Source organism: Xenopus tropicalis, chromosome 2 (genome assembly GCF_000004195.4).
Source record: "Xenopus tropicalis strain Nigerian chromosome 2, UCB_Xtro_10.0, whole genome shotgun sequence".
Lineage (NCBI taxonomy): Eukaryota > Metazoa > Chordata > Amphibia > Anura > Pipidae > Xenopus > Xenopus tropicalis.
The window spans coordinates 174761196-174781507 of NC_030678.2; the positions used below are offsets into that span (position 1 = coordinate 174761196).

At 49.2% G+C, this 20312-nt stretch overlaps 1 pseudogene; it reads right to left on the reverse strand.

Annotated features, from left to right (window-relative positions):
• Nucleotides 1-20312, reverse strand: part of LOC116406442 — a 954163-nt pseudogene that overhangs the window by 291798 nt on the left and 642053 nt on the right.

Below are 20312 nucleotides of genomic sequence, written 5' to 3' on the forward strand. Positions count from 1 at the left end.
TGCTCATCGGCTCTTGCTTCTTCCTCTGTTTTTTATCAGTTTTACTGTGTCTTCTCCAGCGCCCAATGGATGTGTTGGGTCAAGTTGGGTTAAAAAGACCAAAGTCCATCAAGTTCAACCCCTACAAATGACCCTCAATGCGCATATACACACACATCCATACTGACCTACCTATACACTCACATATATATCACTTTATATATTAATATCTATACTAACTGTAGATATTAGTATCACAATAGCCTTGGATACTATGCTTGTTCAAGAACTCATCTAGGCCCCTCTTATAGGCATTAACAGAGTCTGCCCATGAGGAAAAGAACCCCCCCATCTGCCTATAATCCCCTCTAATGTACTTGTACAGAGTAATCATGTCCCCTCGCAAGCGCCTTAGGGGCCCCTGTACCCCATGCTGACTCCATGTACACACCTTAGGGGCCCCTGTACCCCATGCTGACTCCATGTACACACCTTAGGGGCCCCTGTACCCCATGCTGACTCCATGTACACACCTTAGTGGCCCCTGTACCCCATGCTGACTACTCTGTGGGTAACACCGGCTACTCTGTGGGTAACACTACTCTGTGGGTAACACCGGCTACTCTGTGAGTAACACTACTCTGTGGGTAACACCGGCTACTCTGTGGGTAACACTACTCTGTGGGTAACACTACTCTGTGGGTAACACCGGCTACTCTGTGGGTAACACTACTCTGTGGGTAACACTACTCTGTGGGTAACACTACTCTGTGGGTAACACCGGCTACTCTGTGGGTAACACTACTCTGTGGGTAACACTACTCTGTGGGTAACACCGGCTACTCTGTGGGTAACACTACTCTGTGGGTAACACTACTCTGTGGGTAACACCAGCTACTCTGTGGGTAACACTACTCTGTGGGTAACACCGGCTACTCTGTGGGTAACACTACTCTGTGGGTAACACCGGCTACTCTGTGGGTAACACCGGCTACTCTGTGGGTAACACTACTCTGTGGGTAACACCGGCTACTCTGTGGGTAACACTACTCTGTGGGTAACACTACTCTGTGGGTAACACCGGCTACTCTGTGAGTAACACTACTCTGTGGGTAACACCGGCTACTCTGTGGGTAACACCGGCTACTCTGTGGGTAACACTACTCTGTGGGTAACACCGGCTACTCTGTGGGTAACACTACTCTGTGGGTAACACTACTCTGTGGGTAACACCGGCTACTCTGTGAGTAACACTACTCTGTGGGTAACACCGGCTACTCTGTGGGTAACACTACTCTGTGGGTAACACCGGCTACTCTGTGGGTAACACTACTCTGTGGGTAACACCGGCTACTCTGTGAGTAACACTACTCTGTGGGTAACACCGGCTACTCTGTGGGTAACACTACTCTGTGGGTAACACCGGCTACTTTGTGGGTAACACCGGCTACTCTGTGGGTAACACCGGCTACTCTGTGGGTAACACCGGCTACTCTGTGGGTAACACCGGCTACTCTGTGGGTAACACTACTCTGTGGGTAACACTACTCTGTGGGTAACACCGGCTACTCTGTGAGTAACACCGGCTACTAATGTCTTCTGCACATTGGTGCCATTAAGCTGTGGAAACACAAAATGGCCGCTGGAGGAACTTTGTACCTTACGTGCCCGGGAGGAAGATGGCGCTGTCCTGCTCAGCCAATGACTGGGCCTTCTCTCTCTACTCTCCCTTCACTACAACAGGGGGAGGATCTTACTGAGCAGAATCACTGTAGATCACATGACACAGCTGGTCATGTGACAATGGCAGACTAATCCCTGCCTGGCTTAGCCCAATACAGGGGCAGGTCTATAGAATCCCTTCAGGCCCCTGTACCCCATGCTGACTCCATGTACACACCTTAGGGGCCCCTGTACCCCATGCTGACTCCATGTACACACCTTAGGGGCCCCTGTACCCCATGCTGACTCCATGTACACACCTTAGGGGCCCCTGTACCCCATGCTGACTCCATGTACACACCTTAGGGGCCCCTGTACCCCATGCTGACTCCATGTACACACCTTAGGGGCCCCTGTACCCCATGCTGACTCCATGTACACACCTTAGTGGCCCCTGTACCCCATGCTGACTCCATGTACACACCTTAGGGGCCCCTGTACCCCATGCTGACTCCATGTACACACCTTAGGGGCCCCTGTACCCCATGCTGACTCCATGTACACACCTTAGGGGCCCCTGTACCCCATGCTGACTCCATGTACACACCTTAGGGGCCCCTGTACCCCATGCTGACTCCATGTACACACCTTAGGGGCCCCTGTAGCCCATGCTGACTCCATGTACACACCTTAGGGGCCCCTGTACCCCATGCTGACTCCATGTACACACCTTAGTGGCCCCTGTACCCCATGCTGACTCCATGTACACACCTTAGTGGCCCCTGTACCCCATGCTGACTCCATGTACACACCTTAGGGGCCCCTGTACCCCATGCTGACTCCATGTACACACCTTAGTGGCCCCTAACCGTCCCCCATTGTTAATTTTGTAACGTTCTGATATAGTAAAAGTTGGACAATTTGGCCACCTACATTCCTCTCACTGCCGGGCCCCTTCTCACCGATCTCTAAATGTAAAAGGTCATTTATAAATAAACTGATAAACGTATTTGGCCAGTGCAGGGGGTCCCCCCAATGTCAGGTGCCAAACCCCTAAGGCCGGGCTGGTACTGTACCATCAGGGGCCCCTACGGGAAGCGCAGCTGTTGGTTTCCAGTGTGATCCTTAGGGGAGACCTCAGGCAAATAAATCCCTATAGGGAGTGAAACAATGCGCGGCACAGAGCCCAGCACCCACAGGGTTAATGACGCCGAGTGCAACGGGGAGTTACAGGGAATATAAATATCACTGGATGCCACAACATGTCCCTGTATGAGCATTAACCCCCGGCAGCCTGTACCCGTGCCAACCTACCCACCCAATGTGAGTATCTGTCTCTGTCTGTTATTTGTGGGGCACAGGGATTGTCTGAAACTCAGTCTGCTTTATTATACAGGGACCTGTTATCCAGAATGCTCAGGACCTGGGGTTTTCCGGATAAGGGTCTTTCCATAATTTCATTTAAACATGAAATAAACCCAATAGGGCTGTTCTGCCCCAATAAGGGGTAATTATATCTTAGTTGGGATCAAGTACAGGTACTGTTTTATTATTACAGAGAAAAGGGAATCATTTAACCATGAAATAAACCCAATAGGGCTGTTCTGCCCCAATAAGGGGTAATTATATCTTAGTTGGGATCAAGTACAGGTACTGTTTTATTATTACAGAGAAAAGGGAATCATTTAACCATGAAATAAACCCAATAGGGCTGTTCTGCCCCCAATAAGGGGTAATTATATCTTAGTTGGGATCAAGTACAGGTACTGTTTTATTATTACAGAGAAAAGGGAATCATTTAACCATTAAATAAACCCAATAGGGCTGTTCTGCCCCAATAAGGGGTAATTATATCTTAGTTGGGATCAAGTACAGGTACTGTTTTATTATTACAGAGAAAAGGGAATCATTTAACCATGAAATAAATCCAATAGGGCTGTTCTGCCCCAATAAGGGGTAATTATATCTTAGTCTGGATCAAGTACAGGTACTGTTTTATTATTACAGAGAAAAGGGAATCATTTAACCATGAAATAACCCCAATAGGGCTGTTCTGCCCCAATAAGGGGTAATTATATCTTAGTTGGGATCAAGTACAGGTACTGTTTTATTATTACAGAGAAAAGGGAATCATTTAACCATTAAATAAACCCAATAGGGCTGTTCTGCCCCCAATAAGGGGTAATTATATCTTAGTTGGGATCAAGTACAGGTACTGTTTTATTATTACAGAGAAAAGGGAATCATTTAACCATTAAATAAACCCAATAGGGCTGTTCTGCCCCAATAAGGGGTAATTATATCTTAGTTGGGATCAAGTACAGGTACTGTTTTATTATTACAGAGAAAAAGGAATTCATTTAAAAAAAATAGAAGTATTTGCTTATAATGGAGTCTATGGGAGATGGCCTTTCCATAATTTGGAACTTTCTGGATAATGGGTTCCAGATAAGGGATCCCATACCTGTGTATATATATATATTTGGGATGCACCAAATCTACTATTTTAGGATCCGGCCGAACCCAATCCGAATCCTATTCTGGGATAAGCAGTTGGCAGGGTGTTTGGGAGAGTTTCCCCTTTAATACCTGAGCAGACAACATGAGAAAATAAGAAGAGTTTGGAAAATAATGCCTGGGGCAGTTCCTTTAGAAATAGACCAATTGCAACTGGTGCTTCTTTTCTTTAATTTTTTGTTCTACGGCTGTTGGGCTGGGAAGAAGAGTGGGGCCTAATGTTTAATGGACCAGGCCCTGGGGTGCTGATAGGGATATGGATGGCGGCCATGTTCAGGAGGGCCCTCCTTGTGATTGGACAATAAGTCTGCACTTGTCTAACGTAAGGAGTGGGGGGATTTAAGATCACTGCTGGTAGGCTGTAGGGGTCCGGCAGATTTACTGCCAGTTCTGCCATACAGTAGTAACGTGGATCTCTATATAGGCCTGGGATCCCTTATCTGGAAACCTGTTATCCAGAAAGCTCCGAATTACAGGAACCCAATCTCCATTCAAAGCAAATCATTCTAAAGTTTAAAAAGATTTTCTTTTTCTCTGTAATAATAAAACAGAACCTACTGGATCTAATGGGTGAATGTTTATAGTAGCCCTAAGGGTATAGTGATCCAAATTACGGAAAGATCCCTTACAAATAACTGGTCCCAAGCATTCTGGATAATTGATCATGTACTTTTTTAACATTTATTTATTTATTGGGTGCTATGACCCTTACCAACCAATCAGATTTTAGCTTCATTAGTCTGCCTGCAGCACAAAGACAAGTAATTGGTTCATAATGGTTCCTTCATAGGCTGTTTTTTTAATTGCAGGTTAACATTTAGTATGTTATAGAATGGCCTATTCTTAGCAACTTTTCAATTGGTCTTCATTGTTTGTTTTTCATAGTTTGTTAATTATTTGCCTTCTTCCAACTCTTTGCAGCTTTCAAATGGGGGTCACTGACCCCGGCAGCTAAAAACTATTGCTCTGAGGCTCCAGTTGTATTGTTACTTTGTATCTTTCTATTAAGGCCCTCCTCTAATCATATTCCTGTCTCTCATTTACACCACTGTCTGGTTGCTAGGTTATATTAGGCCCTAGCAACTAGATAGCTGCTGAGATTCCAACCTGGAGTGCTGCTGAACAAAAAGCACACATGTTTATCCATAACTGATAAAGAATGAGATTCTGCTTTGTTTTCTTCCAGTCCCTTATCGGCAGGGGGTCTCCATTCCCTCACTCAGGTTGAATTTAATTCTTGTGAAGTCTTCTACAGTCAACTTCCTGCACCAAAGGACGTTCTTAGATGGCCAGTCTATAACCAGACTGAAGCTTCCCACGTAGTGTCAACTCTTTGTCTCTTGTGACTCTTCCATAGTCAACTTCTGGAACCAGAGAATGTTCTAGGATGGACAGGAGTGAAGTTTTCCACTTGGTGTCAACATCTTGAGATGTTTCATAGCTAGCCTCCTAACTGAAGTATAATGTGTTTTGATGGGCTACAACTCAGTTACCAGATGCTGAAAGCAAGTTTTCCATGACTCCTTCAAACTGTAACCCAGAAGAGCTTCCATTACCATAAACTTCCACTGGGTTCAGCATCAAATGAATTAGAAATGTGTTCGTTAAAGATTCTCTCGTCTTCGTTAAAGCTGTATTCAATGTCCCATAAATGACAGTAGTGTGGTTGGCTTTTCATTTAGTGCAATATAATCAAGTTGAACTTATACGGCACAGTACCACCACACTCAGTGGCCATAGGTTTCCCTACTCAGAGAGACCTTGAGCCTATAGTTCCCTCAGTTCTTCTTGTTGAGGGTCATTGTACTAGTCCTGCTTGAATGTTCCAGTGTAATCAGATGTTCCTTGATGGTCTTCTCTCTTCTCACCTTTTTTTTCTTTATCCCCCATCAAGCCGCTTCCATGAGTTCCAGAGGGATCACCAACAATGTCACTGAGATTTCCCTCGCCACCAGAGGGTCGGCCGATGCCATTGTGATCCTCACCCTCGTTTGCTTCTGCTGTTTCCTCTATTCCATCGTCGTCATTCTCCACATCATCCTGGCGACCCCCCACCTCAGGGACAATGCCCGATACCTGCTTTTTGCCCACATGTTGGTCAATGACACAATTTACCTGGTTACAGGACTCCTTCTGTTCCTGGGCGCCTGGTACCTGATATACCTCCCCGTGCCATTCTGTTACTTTACATACACCGTAGCCACATCCACATACAGGGTGACCCCGTACAACCTGGCGGTCATGTCTCTAGAGCGCTATGTGGCCATTTCCTTTCCCCTCAGACACGCAGAGTTTTGCACTGTAAAGAACGCGACGGTCGCCATTGTGGTGATCTGGACAGTGGCGCTGATCCCCAATCTCGCCGATTTCATCACCATCAGCTCGGCCTTTGGGAAGCTCCGCCCCATGGTGTGCAGTCAGGGGGCTCTGTCAGTGACACCAGAACAGAACACTATCAGAACTCTCACCTTCACCATCAGCTTCTCCCTGGTTGCCCTCATCATCCTATTCACCTACGTCAAGGTTTTACTGGTGGCCAAAAGCATCGGCTCGGGAAAGTCATCCGCCATTAAGGCCAGCAAAACCGTCATGCTCCATGCCTTCCAGCTCCTCCTCTGCATGACCTCCTTGCTCTCCTCCATTACAGAGAGATACCCATTTAACTCTATTTTTCTATTGACCGTCTCCACCTTCCTTCTGTTCACCTGCCTGCCCAGGTTCCTCAGCCCTTTGATTTATGGCTTAAGAGATGAAATGATTCGCAAAAATATCATGAAATTGCATTCTGTAAAGCACTGAGGGGACATTAAATCCTGAAGTATGTTTATACAGAGTGTTTTTTGTGAATTATTCCTCTTTATTTGGTTCAATATGTTTCTCATCAAAGTGGAGTTTATGGTCTAAAGGTCCCCATACACGGGCTGATTCTAGCTGCCGATATGGGTCCCTTAGATTCGCCAGCTAATCGGCCCGTGTATGGGCACTGCCGGCGGGCCTGCCCCACACATATCTGGCCTGAAATCGGGCAAATCTCGATCAGACAGGTTTCAAAATCTAGTTGGATCAGGGACCACATCGGCTCATTGATGGGGTCCCCGGACTGACTTTGCCTATACCTCTGGGGCCAAACGATCGAATTAGCCTGGATTCTCCCGATATCGCCCACCTGTAGGTGGGGGATCTCGGGAGAAGATCCACTCACTTGGTGACATCGCCAAGCGAGCGGATCTGAAGGTGTATGGGCTCCTTTACAGTGTGGAACCTAATCAGCCCATAGGCCAATCAGACAGATAACATACAAGGGGCCATACATACTAAGGCCACTTTTCTGTTGTTCCGTTTGTCCTGGCCAATCACCTGATAGATCAGGACAGCAGGAAGTTAAGATGACCACTGATTGCCCATAAGAGATGAAGAGAAGACACAACTTCCTGCTGTTCTGCCCAATAAGCCCATTCCCTCTGCCCTCAAGTCCTTGTGGCATTGAAACAAGACCCTGAGAGGCTAAAGTATAACATTTCAGACTTTTTGGGTTCAAGCCCCATTGTTTGTCCAAAGTTTTGGCCGTAGCTAATAACAAGGTTACCAATAAATTACTGTTATTTATAACAAGTCATCATATTCCCCAGAGTTGGTCAGTAGAAGGGACCACACGTCAAACATACAGATTATATTCTAATACTAATTAATAATTATAATCCCCTGTAATGTACAGAGTAACCATGTCCCCTCCCAAGCACCATCTCTCCATAGAGAACAACCCCAACCCTGACAGTCTCACCTCATAGTTTAACCCTTCCATCCCCTTTACCAGTTTAGTTGCAGTCTCTGCACTCTCTCCAGCTCATTAATATCCTTCTTAAGGACTGGAGCCCAAAACTGCCCCCCCATACTCACTGTAACTGCCCCCCATACTCACTGTAACTGCCCCCCATACTCACTGTAACTGCCCCCCATACTCACTGTTACTGCCCCCCATACTCACTGTAACTGCCCCCCATACTCACTGTAACTGCCCCCCATACTCACTGTAACTGCCCCCCATACTCACTGTAACTGCCCCCCATACTCACTGTAACTACCCCCCATACTCACTGTAACTGCCCCCCATACTCACTGTAACTGCCCCCCCATACTCACTGTAACTGCCCCCCATACTCACTGTAACTGCCCCCATACTCACTGTAACTGCCCCCCCATACTCACTGTTACTGCCCCCCATACTCACTGTAACTGCCCCCATACTCACTTTAACTGCCCCCATACTCACTGTTACTGCCCCCCATACTCACTGTTACTGCCCCCCATACTCACTGTAACTGCCCCCCCATACTCACTGTAACTGCCCCCCATACTCACTGTAACTGCCCCCCATACTCACTGTAACTGCCCCCATACTCACTTTAACTGCCCCCATACTCACTGTTACTGCCCCCCATACTCACTGTTACTGCCCCCATACTCACTGTCACTGCCCCCCATACTCACTGTAACTGCCCCCCATACTCACTGTAACTGCCCCCATACTCACTGTTACTGCCCCCCATACTCACTGTAACTGCCCCCCATACTCACTGTAACTGCCCCCCATACTCACTGTTACTGCCCCCCATACTCACTGTAACTGCCCCCATACTCACTGTCACTGCCCCCATACTCACTGTAACTGCCCCCCATACTCACTGTAACTGCCCCCATACTCACTGTTACTGCCCCCCCATACTCACTGTAACTGCCCCCATACTCACTGTTACTGCCCCCCCATACTCACTGTAACTGCCCCCATACTCACTGTTACTGCCCCCCATACTCACTGTAACTGCCCCCATACTCACTGTTACTGCCCCCCATACTCACTGTAACTGCCCCCATACTCACTGTTACTGCCCCCCCATACTCACTGTAACTGCCCCCATACTCACTGTTACTGCCCCCCCATACTCACTGTAACTGCCCCCATACTCACTGTTACTGCCCCCCATACTCACTGTAACTGCCCCCATACTCACTGTTACTGCCCCCCCATACTCACTGTAACTGCCCCCATACTCACTGTTACTGCCCCCCCATACTCACTGTAACTGCCCCCATACTCACTGTTACTGCCCCCCCATACTCACTGTAACTGCCCCCCATATGTTCTCATCCCTTGAGTCAATGCCCTTTTTTATACAAGACAGCACTTTATTTGCTTTAGTAGCCACAGAATGACACTGCCTGGAATTAGACAACTTGTTATCAACAAAAACCCCTAGATCCTTCTCCATTAAGGATCCCCCCAACACACTACCATTCAGTAGATAGTTTGCGTTTATATTATTTCTACCAAAGTGCATAACTTTGCACTTATCAACATTGAACCTCATTTCCCAGTTTGCTGCCCAGTTATCTAATTTTGTCAAATCGCTCTGCAAAGCGGCACATCCTGCATGGAACTTATAGTTTTGCACAATTTTGTGTCATCAGCAAAAATAGAAACAGTACTGTCTATGCCCCCCTCCAGGTCATTAATAAACAAGTTAAAAAGCAAAGGACCAAGGACTGACCCCTGCGGTACTCCACTAACCACACTGGCCCAATTAGAAAATGTTCCATTTACAACCACTCTTTGTACTCTATCCTTCAGCCAGTTTTCTATCCAATTACAAATATTATGTTCTAGGCCAATATTCCTTAATTTGATCATTATCCTCAGTTTAAGTAATACCAGTATAGAGGCGCTATACGAGGCTATCCAACTGTCGGTGACACTAAAGGAGCGACTGGAAAGGTAGGACAGTGACACCGATCAAGAAGTGGTTTTTGGCTTCTGCAAGTTATATTGGCGAGTTATAGCTGAAACCCAGTTGAAGTGGATCAACCCAGTGATGCTTAAAGCCGATTCTAGCTGCCGATATGGGTCCCTTAGATTCACCAGCTAATCGGCCCGTGTATGGGCACTGCCGGCGGGCCTGCCCCACCCATATCTGGCCTGAAATCGGGCAAATCTCGATTGGGCAGGTATCAACATCTAGTCGGATCAGGGACTGCATCGGCTCGTTGATACGGTCCCCAAACTGACTGCACCTATTCTGGCGTTATATGTCGATTGTTTGGTCCCAGGACCAAATGACCGAATTAGCCTCAATTCCCCCGATATCGCCCACCCATAGGTGGGGATATCGGGAGAAGATCTGCTCGCTTGGCGACATCACCAAGCGAGTGGATCTGCCCATGTATGGGGACCTTTAGATAGGAGGCAGGGCAGTGTGATATATAGCAACTGCTTGAGTGGATGAGAGATACAGGGAAGCAGAGAGATAGAAATGGGTGGGGAGTCTATGGGAGTCTTCCCATAATTCGGAGCTTTCTGGATAACAGGTTTCCAGATAATGTATCCTATACCTGTACTTGATAATTAATCAGTGTATTTGTACCAGCGAATGCCTCCAACCCCTACCGGCAGGGCTCCTTTCCCAGGAGTGGTTATTAGCCATCATGGTGACCACAGGGACATTTGATCATATAAATAATATACTGAGATGGGCACATTGATGTGTTTAACTTGCCCAGAACATGGCCGGTTGAAGGTTGGCCCGTGAGCATTAGTCTGCATGTGGTGCAGTCGGTACCCCAGTTTAGTGGATCAGAGCCAAGTCTGAGCTTGGGTGCTCCGGTACCAATGTGTCGGATCTGTTTGTACCTGTAGGTCCCTCAGACTGTGACTGCAGACAAACGTGGTTGTTCCTTAAAGGCTGGAGGGAGTGTTTTATCCTTCTGTGCTACAGCGCAGTGAGTAAAGATGGTAAGCGCTTTTTGGTGTAGGTCAAAGAAGTAAGATGCTCATCGCAGGGGGGTCTGGCAGCTAAACCCTCACCCTACCCTGTGTTAGTTGGGTGTCAGCGGGTGTTGGAGGCTCCTGAGAGGGAGTGGGGGCCCCTAGGGTAGCAGCCCAATGGCCCCGGAGCCCCGCTGTTAGTTGGAGAGCTTGTTATAGAGTAGATTATCCTACCCTGTGTTAGTTGGGCGGCAGTGGGTGGTGGAGGCTCCTGTGGGGCCCCTAGGGTAGCAGCCCAATGGGCCCGCAGCCCCGCTGTTAGTTGGAGAGCTTGTTATAGAGTAGATCATCCTAATGTTTTGTGAATACGGGAGGTTCCATAATAAATACGGAGACAAGACACGAGATGTGGAAGGGTATTTTACAGAAGGTTGGGCCCAGCTTGAGAGTCAATAGAGGATGAAAGAAAGTTCTGTTGGGCTTCTACCTGCAGTCAAGTAGGGAGAGAGTTGCCTGTTTGGACCATCTGGTGCCGGTCCATAAAATGAGAAGATGACTAATAAAGGGCCAATAGTTGCACAAATGGAACGTGGCTCGTACGCTGAATAGGTTGGCAAGCGCCAGGGCCACGTTGGAGCCACACTGGTCCCGCTCAGTTCCAGCCAATAGCAGAGCTCAAACCAGTAGCTCCAAATCCAACAGTTGTATCAGAAATTCAGCCTTAGGGACATGTCGGACCCTGTGAGAGAAAGTTCTATGGAGTCTCAGTGCCCCGGTCTATTGGGATCCAACCGCCTTCCTTAGGGGCCAGTGCTGCCTTACGTGGGAGGGAGAAACCTTAACGAGTTTAATTAATAAATCACCAGTGTCTCTAATACAAGTTGCAATTAGGTGAGTAATTGGTTGCAGATAGGGAGGGGGTAAGTGGCACCCACTAGTGGCCAACCTGGGGGTGACACTGGGCTCCTGTGTGCGGGGTGGGACTAGGGTGGCCACCTTTCTCTGTGACTAATACTGGCCTTTGGGTTGGGGGGGGCAGGACATCATTTGGGGGTGTGGCTACAATGTAAGGGGTGGGGAAATGGGATAGATGGGTGGGGGAAGGTAGATGGGGCAGGTAAATGGGGGGAAATAGGTGGGCTGGGCAGGGTTATGGGGGAACAGAGGTGGGGCCACTTGTGTATTAGCTGTATGTGTATTGCCCTTTTACATCCTTTCCCTTGAGCCGCCATTTAGTGATGGGCTGTGTGCTCCCTCAGAGATCAGCTGACAGGAAGTGATGCAGCTCTAACTGTAACAGGAAGTAGTGTGGGAGCAAAAGGCAGAACTCTGCCCATTCATTGGCTGATGGGGCCTAGCATGTATGGGTGCCTTGGCTTGTTTGTGTGCACTGTGACTCCTATGATCCCAGGGGGCGGGGCTTAGTACTTAAAATGGCAGTTTCCTATTTAGGATTACCCAATGGCACATACTGCTAAATAAGTATATTTATATGAAAATGTTTTGTTTAGATGAAGCAGGGTTTTACATATGAGCTGTTTATGGGATATATTGTTATAGGGGCCGACAGTGTTTGGGGGTTTAGTTTCCCTTTAATGCTGGGGGGCTCACTTTACTGTGATGCTGAAAGGTGAATTTATAGATTTGTATTTAGTTAAAGAACTTTATTTGTATTGGACTCAAGCAAAGGGAAAGAAACCCTCATCCCATAAATCTGCCCCCCCCCCCCCCCCGGGCAGCTGGGGCAGGTAATGAGACATTTCTGTTAATCCGAATCAGTTCTACATCATGGGAGCGCGTGTCTCCCTGCGAGGGTCTCTGGGTGCCCCTTAAGGAGCCGCCAGATGGGGACGTGGCCCTGAGCCCATAGGGGGATTCCTCAGGAACAGACGATATTAATTTAACCCCATGGGGGATGGCAGAGCTGAGCAATGGAAAGGCTCTATAGACAGCAGCTCAAGGGTTAATGCTGATGCAGGCTACAGGGAGTTAATGGCAATATAAATATTTCCCACTGTAGCAGGGGGCCGGCATTGGGAACCAACCTGCGCAGCCGGATTCAGGGTAAGTGCCCCTGCCCATTCCCATTCCTTCATTCCCATAACCTGACTGCCCTTACAGTAAGGAACCCCTTCCTATGCTGATGGTGAGATCTCCTTTCCTCCCCACCCCCAATGAATCACTCATTCCCCCTCTCTGGGTAGGGAATCCCATAACCTGACTGCCCTTACAGTAAGGAACTCCTTCCTATGCTGATGGTGAGATCTCCTTTCCCCCCCACCCCCAATGTATCACTCATTCCCCCTCTCTTGGTAGGGAATTCCATAACCTGACTGCCCTTACAGTAAGGAACTCCTTCCTATGCTGATGGTGAGATCTCCTTTCCTCCCCACCCCCAATGTATCACTCATTCCCCCTCTCTTGGTAGGGAATCCCATAACCTGACTGCCCTTACAGTAAGGAACCCCTTCCTATGCTGATGGTGAGATCTCCTTTCCTCCCCACCCCCAATGTATCACTCATTCCCCCTCTCTTGGTAGGGAATCCCATAACCTGACTGCCCTTACAGTAAGGAACCCCTTCCTATGCTGATGGTGAGATCTCCTTTCCTCCCCACCCCCAATGAATCACTCATTCCCCCTCTCTTGGTAGGGAATCCCATAACCTGACTGCCCTTACAGTAAGGAACCCCTTCCTATGCTGATGGTGAGATCCCCTTTCCCCCGCACCCCCAATGTATCACTCATTCCCCCTTTCTTGGTAAGGAACCCCATAACCTGACTGCCCTTACAGTAAGGAACCCCTTCCTATGCTGATGGTGAGATCCCCTTTCCTCCCCACCCCCAATGAATCACTCATTCCCCCTCTCTTGGTAGGGAATCCCATAACCTGACTGCCCTTACAGTAAGGAACCCCTTCCTATACTGATGGTGAGATCCCCTTTCCTCCCCACCCCCAATGAATCACTCATTCCCCCTCTCTTGTAGCGAACCCCATAACCTGACTGCCCTTACAGTAAGGAACCCCTTCCTATGCTGATGGTGAGATCCCCTTTCCTCCCCACCCCCAATGAATCACTCATTTCCCCCTCTCTTGGTAGGGAATCCCATAACCTGACTGCCCTTACAGTAAGGAACCCCTTCCTATGCTGATGGTGAGATCCCCTTTCCTCCCCACCCCCAATGAATCACTCATTCCCCTCTCTTGGTAGGGAATCCCATAACCTGACTGCCCTTACAGTAAGGAACCCCTTCCTATGCTGATGGTGAGATCCCCTTTCCTCCCCACCCCCAATGAATCACTCATTCCCCCTCTCTTGGTAGGGAACCCCATAACCTGACTGCCCTTACAGTAAGGAACCCCTTCCTATGCTGATGGTGAGATCCCCTTTCCTCCCCACCCCCAAAGAATCACTCATTCCCCCTCTCTTGGTAGGGAACCCCATAACCTGACTGCCCTTACAGTAAGGAACCCCTTCCTATGCTGATGGTGAGATCCCCTTTCCTCCCCACCCCAATGAATCACTCATTCCCCCTCTCTTGGTAGGGAACCCCATAACCTGACTGCCCTCACAGTAAGGAACCCCTTCCTATGCTGATGGTGAGATCCCCTTTCCTTCCCACCCCCAATGTATCACTCATTCCCCCTCTCTTGGTAGGGAATCCCATAACCTGACTGCCCTTACAGTAAGAACCCCTTCCTATGCTGATGGTGAGATCCCCTTTCCTCCCCACCCCCAATGTATCACTCATTCCCCCTCTCTTGGTAGGGAACCCCATAACCTGACTGCCCTCACAGTAAGGAACCCCTTCCTATGCTAATGGTGAGATCCCCTTTCCTTCCCACCCCCAATGTATCACTCATTCCCCCTCTCTTGGTAGGGAACCCCATAACCTGACTGCCTTTGCAGTAAGGAACCCCTTCCTATGCTGATGGTGAGATCTCCTTTCCTCCCCACCCCCAATGAATCACTCATTCCCCCTCTCTTGGTAGGGAATCCCATAACCTGACTGCCCTTACAGTAAGGAACCCCTTCCTATGCTGATGGTGAGATCCCCTTTCCTCCCCACCCCCAAAGAATCACTCATTCCCCCTCTCTTGGTAGGGAACCCCATAACCTGACTGCCCTTACAGTAAGGAACCCCTTCCTATGCTGATGGTGAGATCCCCTTTCCTCCCCCACCCCTAATGAATCACTCATTCCCCCTCTCTTGGTAGGGAGCCCCATATACTGCCTATTGTATCCCCATTAATGCTCCTCTCTTTCTCCCTCAGCCATGGGGAACCCTAGGGTGCTGTACAGCAATGACACCGATGCCTTGGTTCAAGCCAGAATTGTGCTCAATGTCAAGACGGGGCTGGTGGTCCTCACCCTCTTGTGCTTCATGTGTTTCCTTTACACCGTGGCGGCCATTTTGCACATATTCTGCACCTCGCCCCATCTCCGGGAGAATGCCCGCTACGTGCTGTTTGCCCACATGCTGATCAATGACACCACCTACCTCGCCAGCGGGCTCTTCCTGTTCCTGGGCGCCATATACGGCCTGTACCTGCCCGTGTCCTTCTGCTACTTCCTGTACACGGTGGGCACGGTTACGTTTAGGGTGACCCCGTACAACCTGGCGGTCATGTCTCTGGAGCGCTATGTGGCCATTTGCTACCCGCTCAGACAGGGGCAGTTGGTCACGGTGCGGAAGGGGGTGGCCGCCATCGCAGGGATGTGGACACTTGGGCTGATCCCAAACCTCGCTGATTTCATCACTTTCAGCCCCTACTTTGAGAAGTTCCCCCCAATTATCTGCACCCAAGGGACCCTGACGGTGAGGCCCGAGCAGAGCACCATTAGATTGTACACCTTGACCTTAACCTTTGCCCTTGTGGCCCTCGTCATCCTATTCACCTACGTCAAGGTATTTCTGGTGGCCAGAAGCATCGGCTCGGACAAATCGTCAGCCCTAAAGGCCAGCAAAACCGTCATGCTCCATGCCTTCCAGCTCCTCCTCTGCATGACCTCCTTGTTGGCATCGCTGGTAGAGACCTATCCATTCAATTTCATTAAATACCTGCCCCTCTCCAGCTTCCTTCTCTTCACCTGTTTGCCCCGGTTCCTCTGCCCCCTCATCTACGGCTTAAGGGACGAAAAGATCCGAAAATATGTCAAAAAGATGCATTCGGCCAAGCGCTGAAACCCATGAATGAGGAGAAGTATCTGGGAACTGTATTAGAGAGATGTTTAAGGTTTTTAGTTATTTTAGATTATGGGGCACTAGAGGGCAGCATTTTGCTGGGCAATGCACTTTCCCCGTTGACCCTATATGGCCATGTATGGGACCCCTACCTCCCAAAATCTCATTCCCAACCCTAGGGGGTTAATATGAAGTTGCCCCTCCCATTGCTGCTATAACTGCCCCATGTCTTCTGGGAAGAGTAGATGTTGGGACATTGTTTCTGGGAGTTGCTCCCATTCAGCCACAAGAGCATTAGTGAGGTTGGGCAGTGATGTTGGGGATCAGGCTCACAGTTGGGGTTCAGTTGGGTTGGGTTCTGTGCAGTCAGGTTCTTCCCATCCCAGCAAACCCATTCTGTAAGACCCGGCTCTGTACATGGGGGGATTATTCTGCTGAAGCAGGAAAGGCACCCCCAAACTGTTCCACAAAGTAGGAAGCACGGAATTGCCGGGAATGTCATTGCACCCTGTATGGAACCAGGGGCCCAAACCATAGAAACAGCCCCAGCCCATTATTCCTCCTGCCCCTGCCATTATGCATTTAGGTAGGTAGTTTTCTCCTGGTATTTGCCCAGCCCAGACATTCCCATCAATTGGTGAGATGCCATTTACCCCCCAGAGGATGCGTTTTGACTGCCCCAGAGCCCAACAGCAATGGCCGCCACTCCAGCCGCCACTTGGCATTGCACGTGGGGGTGTTAGATTTGTTTGTCTCTGAATCCCATAAAACCCCTATGGTTCCCATTAAATCCCCTATGGGTAGTTTTTGTGCTGCCGGGGGCAGTTTGGGAATCAGCAGTGACGGTTCCACCGGAGGACATGGCACATAAGATGGGGAGTCCGGATCCCTCTGGCCATACGGTGTATATATACCCCCCCCCCAAAGCATCTGAGCGCTGAAATGAAATCCCCCGCCCTGGGGGGAAGACTCAAGGCAAATATAAGGAAAGGTCATTTACCCCCAACCCAGTGGTGTCAGGATCTCTTGCCCCCGGGGCACATGTGCTTTTCTCTTTAGGGAGAATAACGACCCCCCCGGCTCTTGTTTCCTCCCATTATTTATGTAATAGCGGCATCTGTGCGAGGCTCCCAGGGGCCCCATGGATTCCAAAATAAAAATGTACAAAAATGACTTGATTTTATTGTTTGTTTTAGAGTATTCACCTCTCTGTTTCCTTAACAATGCGAGGGGGGGGGCAGCATAAATGTTATTTCTAATGAAATTACTGACGGTCTGGCTGTTTGTTTCTTGGCAATGCTGGTTATGACTCCTGACAGAATGTACCAAAAGCCAAACCTGAAAGAGATCTGCAGGAGGACAGTAGGGCAAGATGGAGACAGTAGAGCAAGATGGAGACAGTAGGACAAGATGGAGACAGTAGGGCAAGATGGAGACAGTAGAGCAAGATGGAGACAGTAGGGCAAGATGGAGACAGTAGGGCAAGATGGAGACAGTAAGGCAAGATGGAGACAGTAGGGCAAGATGAAGACAGTAGGACAAGATGAAGACAGTAGGGCAAGATGAAGACAGTAGGACAAGATGGAGACAGTAGGGCAAGATGGAGACAGTAGGGCAAGATGGAGACAGTAGAGCAAGATGGAGACAGTAGGGCAAGATGGAGACAGTAGGGCAAGATGGAGACAGTAGGGCAAGATGAAGACAGTAGGACAAGATGGAGACAGTAGAGCAAGATGGAGACAGTAGGGCAAGATGGGGACAGTAGGGCAAGATGGAGACAGTAGAGCAAGATGGAGACAGTAGAGCAAGATGGGGACAGTAGGGCAAGATGGGGACAGTAGGGCAAGATGGAGACGGTAGAGCAAGATGGAGACAGTAGAGCAAGATGGAGACAGTAGGACAAGATGGAGACAGTAGGACAAGATGGAGACAGTAGGACAAGATGGAGACAGTAGGACAAGATGGGGACAGTAGGGCAAGATGGAGACAGTAGGGCAAGATGGAGACAGTAGGACAAGATGGAGACAGTAGGGCAAGATGGAGACAGTAGGGCAAGATGGAGACAGTAGGGCAAGATGGAGACAGTAGAGCAAGATGGAGACAGTAGGGCAAGATGGGGACAGTAGGGCAAGATGGAGACAGTAGAGCAAGATGGAGACAGTAGAGCAAGATGGGGACAGTAGGGCAAGATGGGGACAGTAGGGCAAGATGGAGACAGTAGAGCAAGATGGAGACAGTAGAGCAAGATGGAGACAGTAGGGCAAGATGGGGACAGTAGGGCAAGATGGAGACAGTAAGCAGATGGAGACAGTAGAGCAAGATGGAGACAGTAGAGCAAGATGGAGACAGTAGGGCAAGATGGAGACAGTAGAGCAAGATGGAGACAGTAGGGCAAGATAGAGACAGTAGGACAAGATGGAGACAGTAGGGCAAGATGGAGACAGTAGGGCAAGATGGAGACAGTAGGACAAGATGGAGACAGTAGGACAAGATGGGGACAGTAGGACAAGATGGGGACAGTAGGACAAGATGGGGACAGTAGGACAAGATGGAGACAGTAGGACAAGATGGGGACAGTAGGGCAAGATGGGGACAGTAGGACAAGATGGAGACAGTAGGACAAGATGGGGACAGTAGGGCAAGATGGGGACAGTAGGGCAAGATGGGGACAGTAGGACAAGATGGAGACAGTAGGACAAGATGGGGACAGTAGGACAAGATGGGGACAGTAGGGCAAGATGGAGACAGTAGGGCAAGATAGAGACAGTAGGACAAGATGGAGACAGTAGGGCAAGATGGAGACAGTAGGGCAAGATGGAGACAGTAGGACAAGATGGAGACAGTAGGGCAAGATGGAGACAGTAGGGCAAGATGGAGACAGTAGGACAAGATGGGGACAGTAGGGCAAGATGGAGACAGTAGGGCAAGATGGAGACAGTAGGGCAAGATGGAGACAGTAGGGCAAGATGGGGACAGTAGGGCAAGATGGGGGCAGTAGGGCAAGATGGAGACAGTAGGGCAAGATGGAGACAGTAGGGCAAGATGGAGACAGTAGGGCAAGATGGAGACAGTAAGGCAAGATGGAGACAGTAGGGCAAGATGGGGACAGTAGGGCAAGATGGGGGCAGTAGGGCAAGATGGAGACAGTAGGCAAGATGGAGACAGTAGGGCAAGATGGAGAAAGTAGGGCAAGATGGAGACAGTAGGGCAAGATGGAGACAGTAGGGCAAGATGGGGACTGTAGGGCAAGATGGAGACAGTAGGGCAAGATGGAGACAGTAGGGCAAGATGGGGACAGTAGGGCAAGATGGGGACAGTAGGGCAAGATGGAGACAGTAGGGCAAGATGGAGACAGTAGGGCAAGATGGAGACAGTAGGGCAAGATGGAGACAGTAGGGCAAGATGGAGACAGTAGGACAAGATGGAAACAGTAGGGCAAGATGGGGACAGTAGGGCAAGATGGAGACAGTAGGGCAAGATGGAGACAGTAGGACAAGATGGAAACAGTAGTGCCCTACTGACTGCATCTTGCCCTACTGTCTCCATCTTGCCCTACTGTCTCCATCTTGTCCTACTGTCTCCATCTTGCCCTACTGTCTCCATCTTGCCCTACTGTCTCCATCTTGCCCTACTGTCTCCATCTTGCCCTACTGACTGCATCTTGCCCTACTGTCGCCATCTTGCCCTACTGTCTCCAATAAAGGGAGACAGTAGGGCAAGAAAGAGACAGAAGGAGAAGAGAGGGGGGGTGCCTGTGCCATTTCTCTTCTGCATCTTCTCCCTGCAGGCAACCCCCCCCCAGCCCAGGTGCCCCATACCAGTCAGGCAACTGGAGGGACTCAGCAGGCTGTCTCCCTCTTTCCCTACTGTCTCTTTCTTGTCCTACTGTCTCTTTCTATCCCTACTGTCTCTTTCTTGCCCTACTGTCTCCTTCTTTCCCTACTGTCTCTTTCTTGTCCTACTGTCTCTTTCTATCCCTACTGTCTCTTTCTTGCCCTACTGTCTCTCTCTATCCCTACTGTCTCTCACTATCCCTACTGTCTCTCTCTATCCCTACTGTCTCTTTCTATCCCTACTGTCTCCCTCTATCCCTACTGTCTCTCTCTATCCCTACTGTCTCCCTCTATCCCTACTGTCTCTCTCTATCCCTACTGTCTCTTTCTTGCCCTACTGTCTCTCTCTATCCCTACTGTCTCTTTCTTGCCCTACTA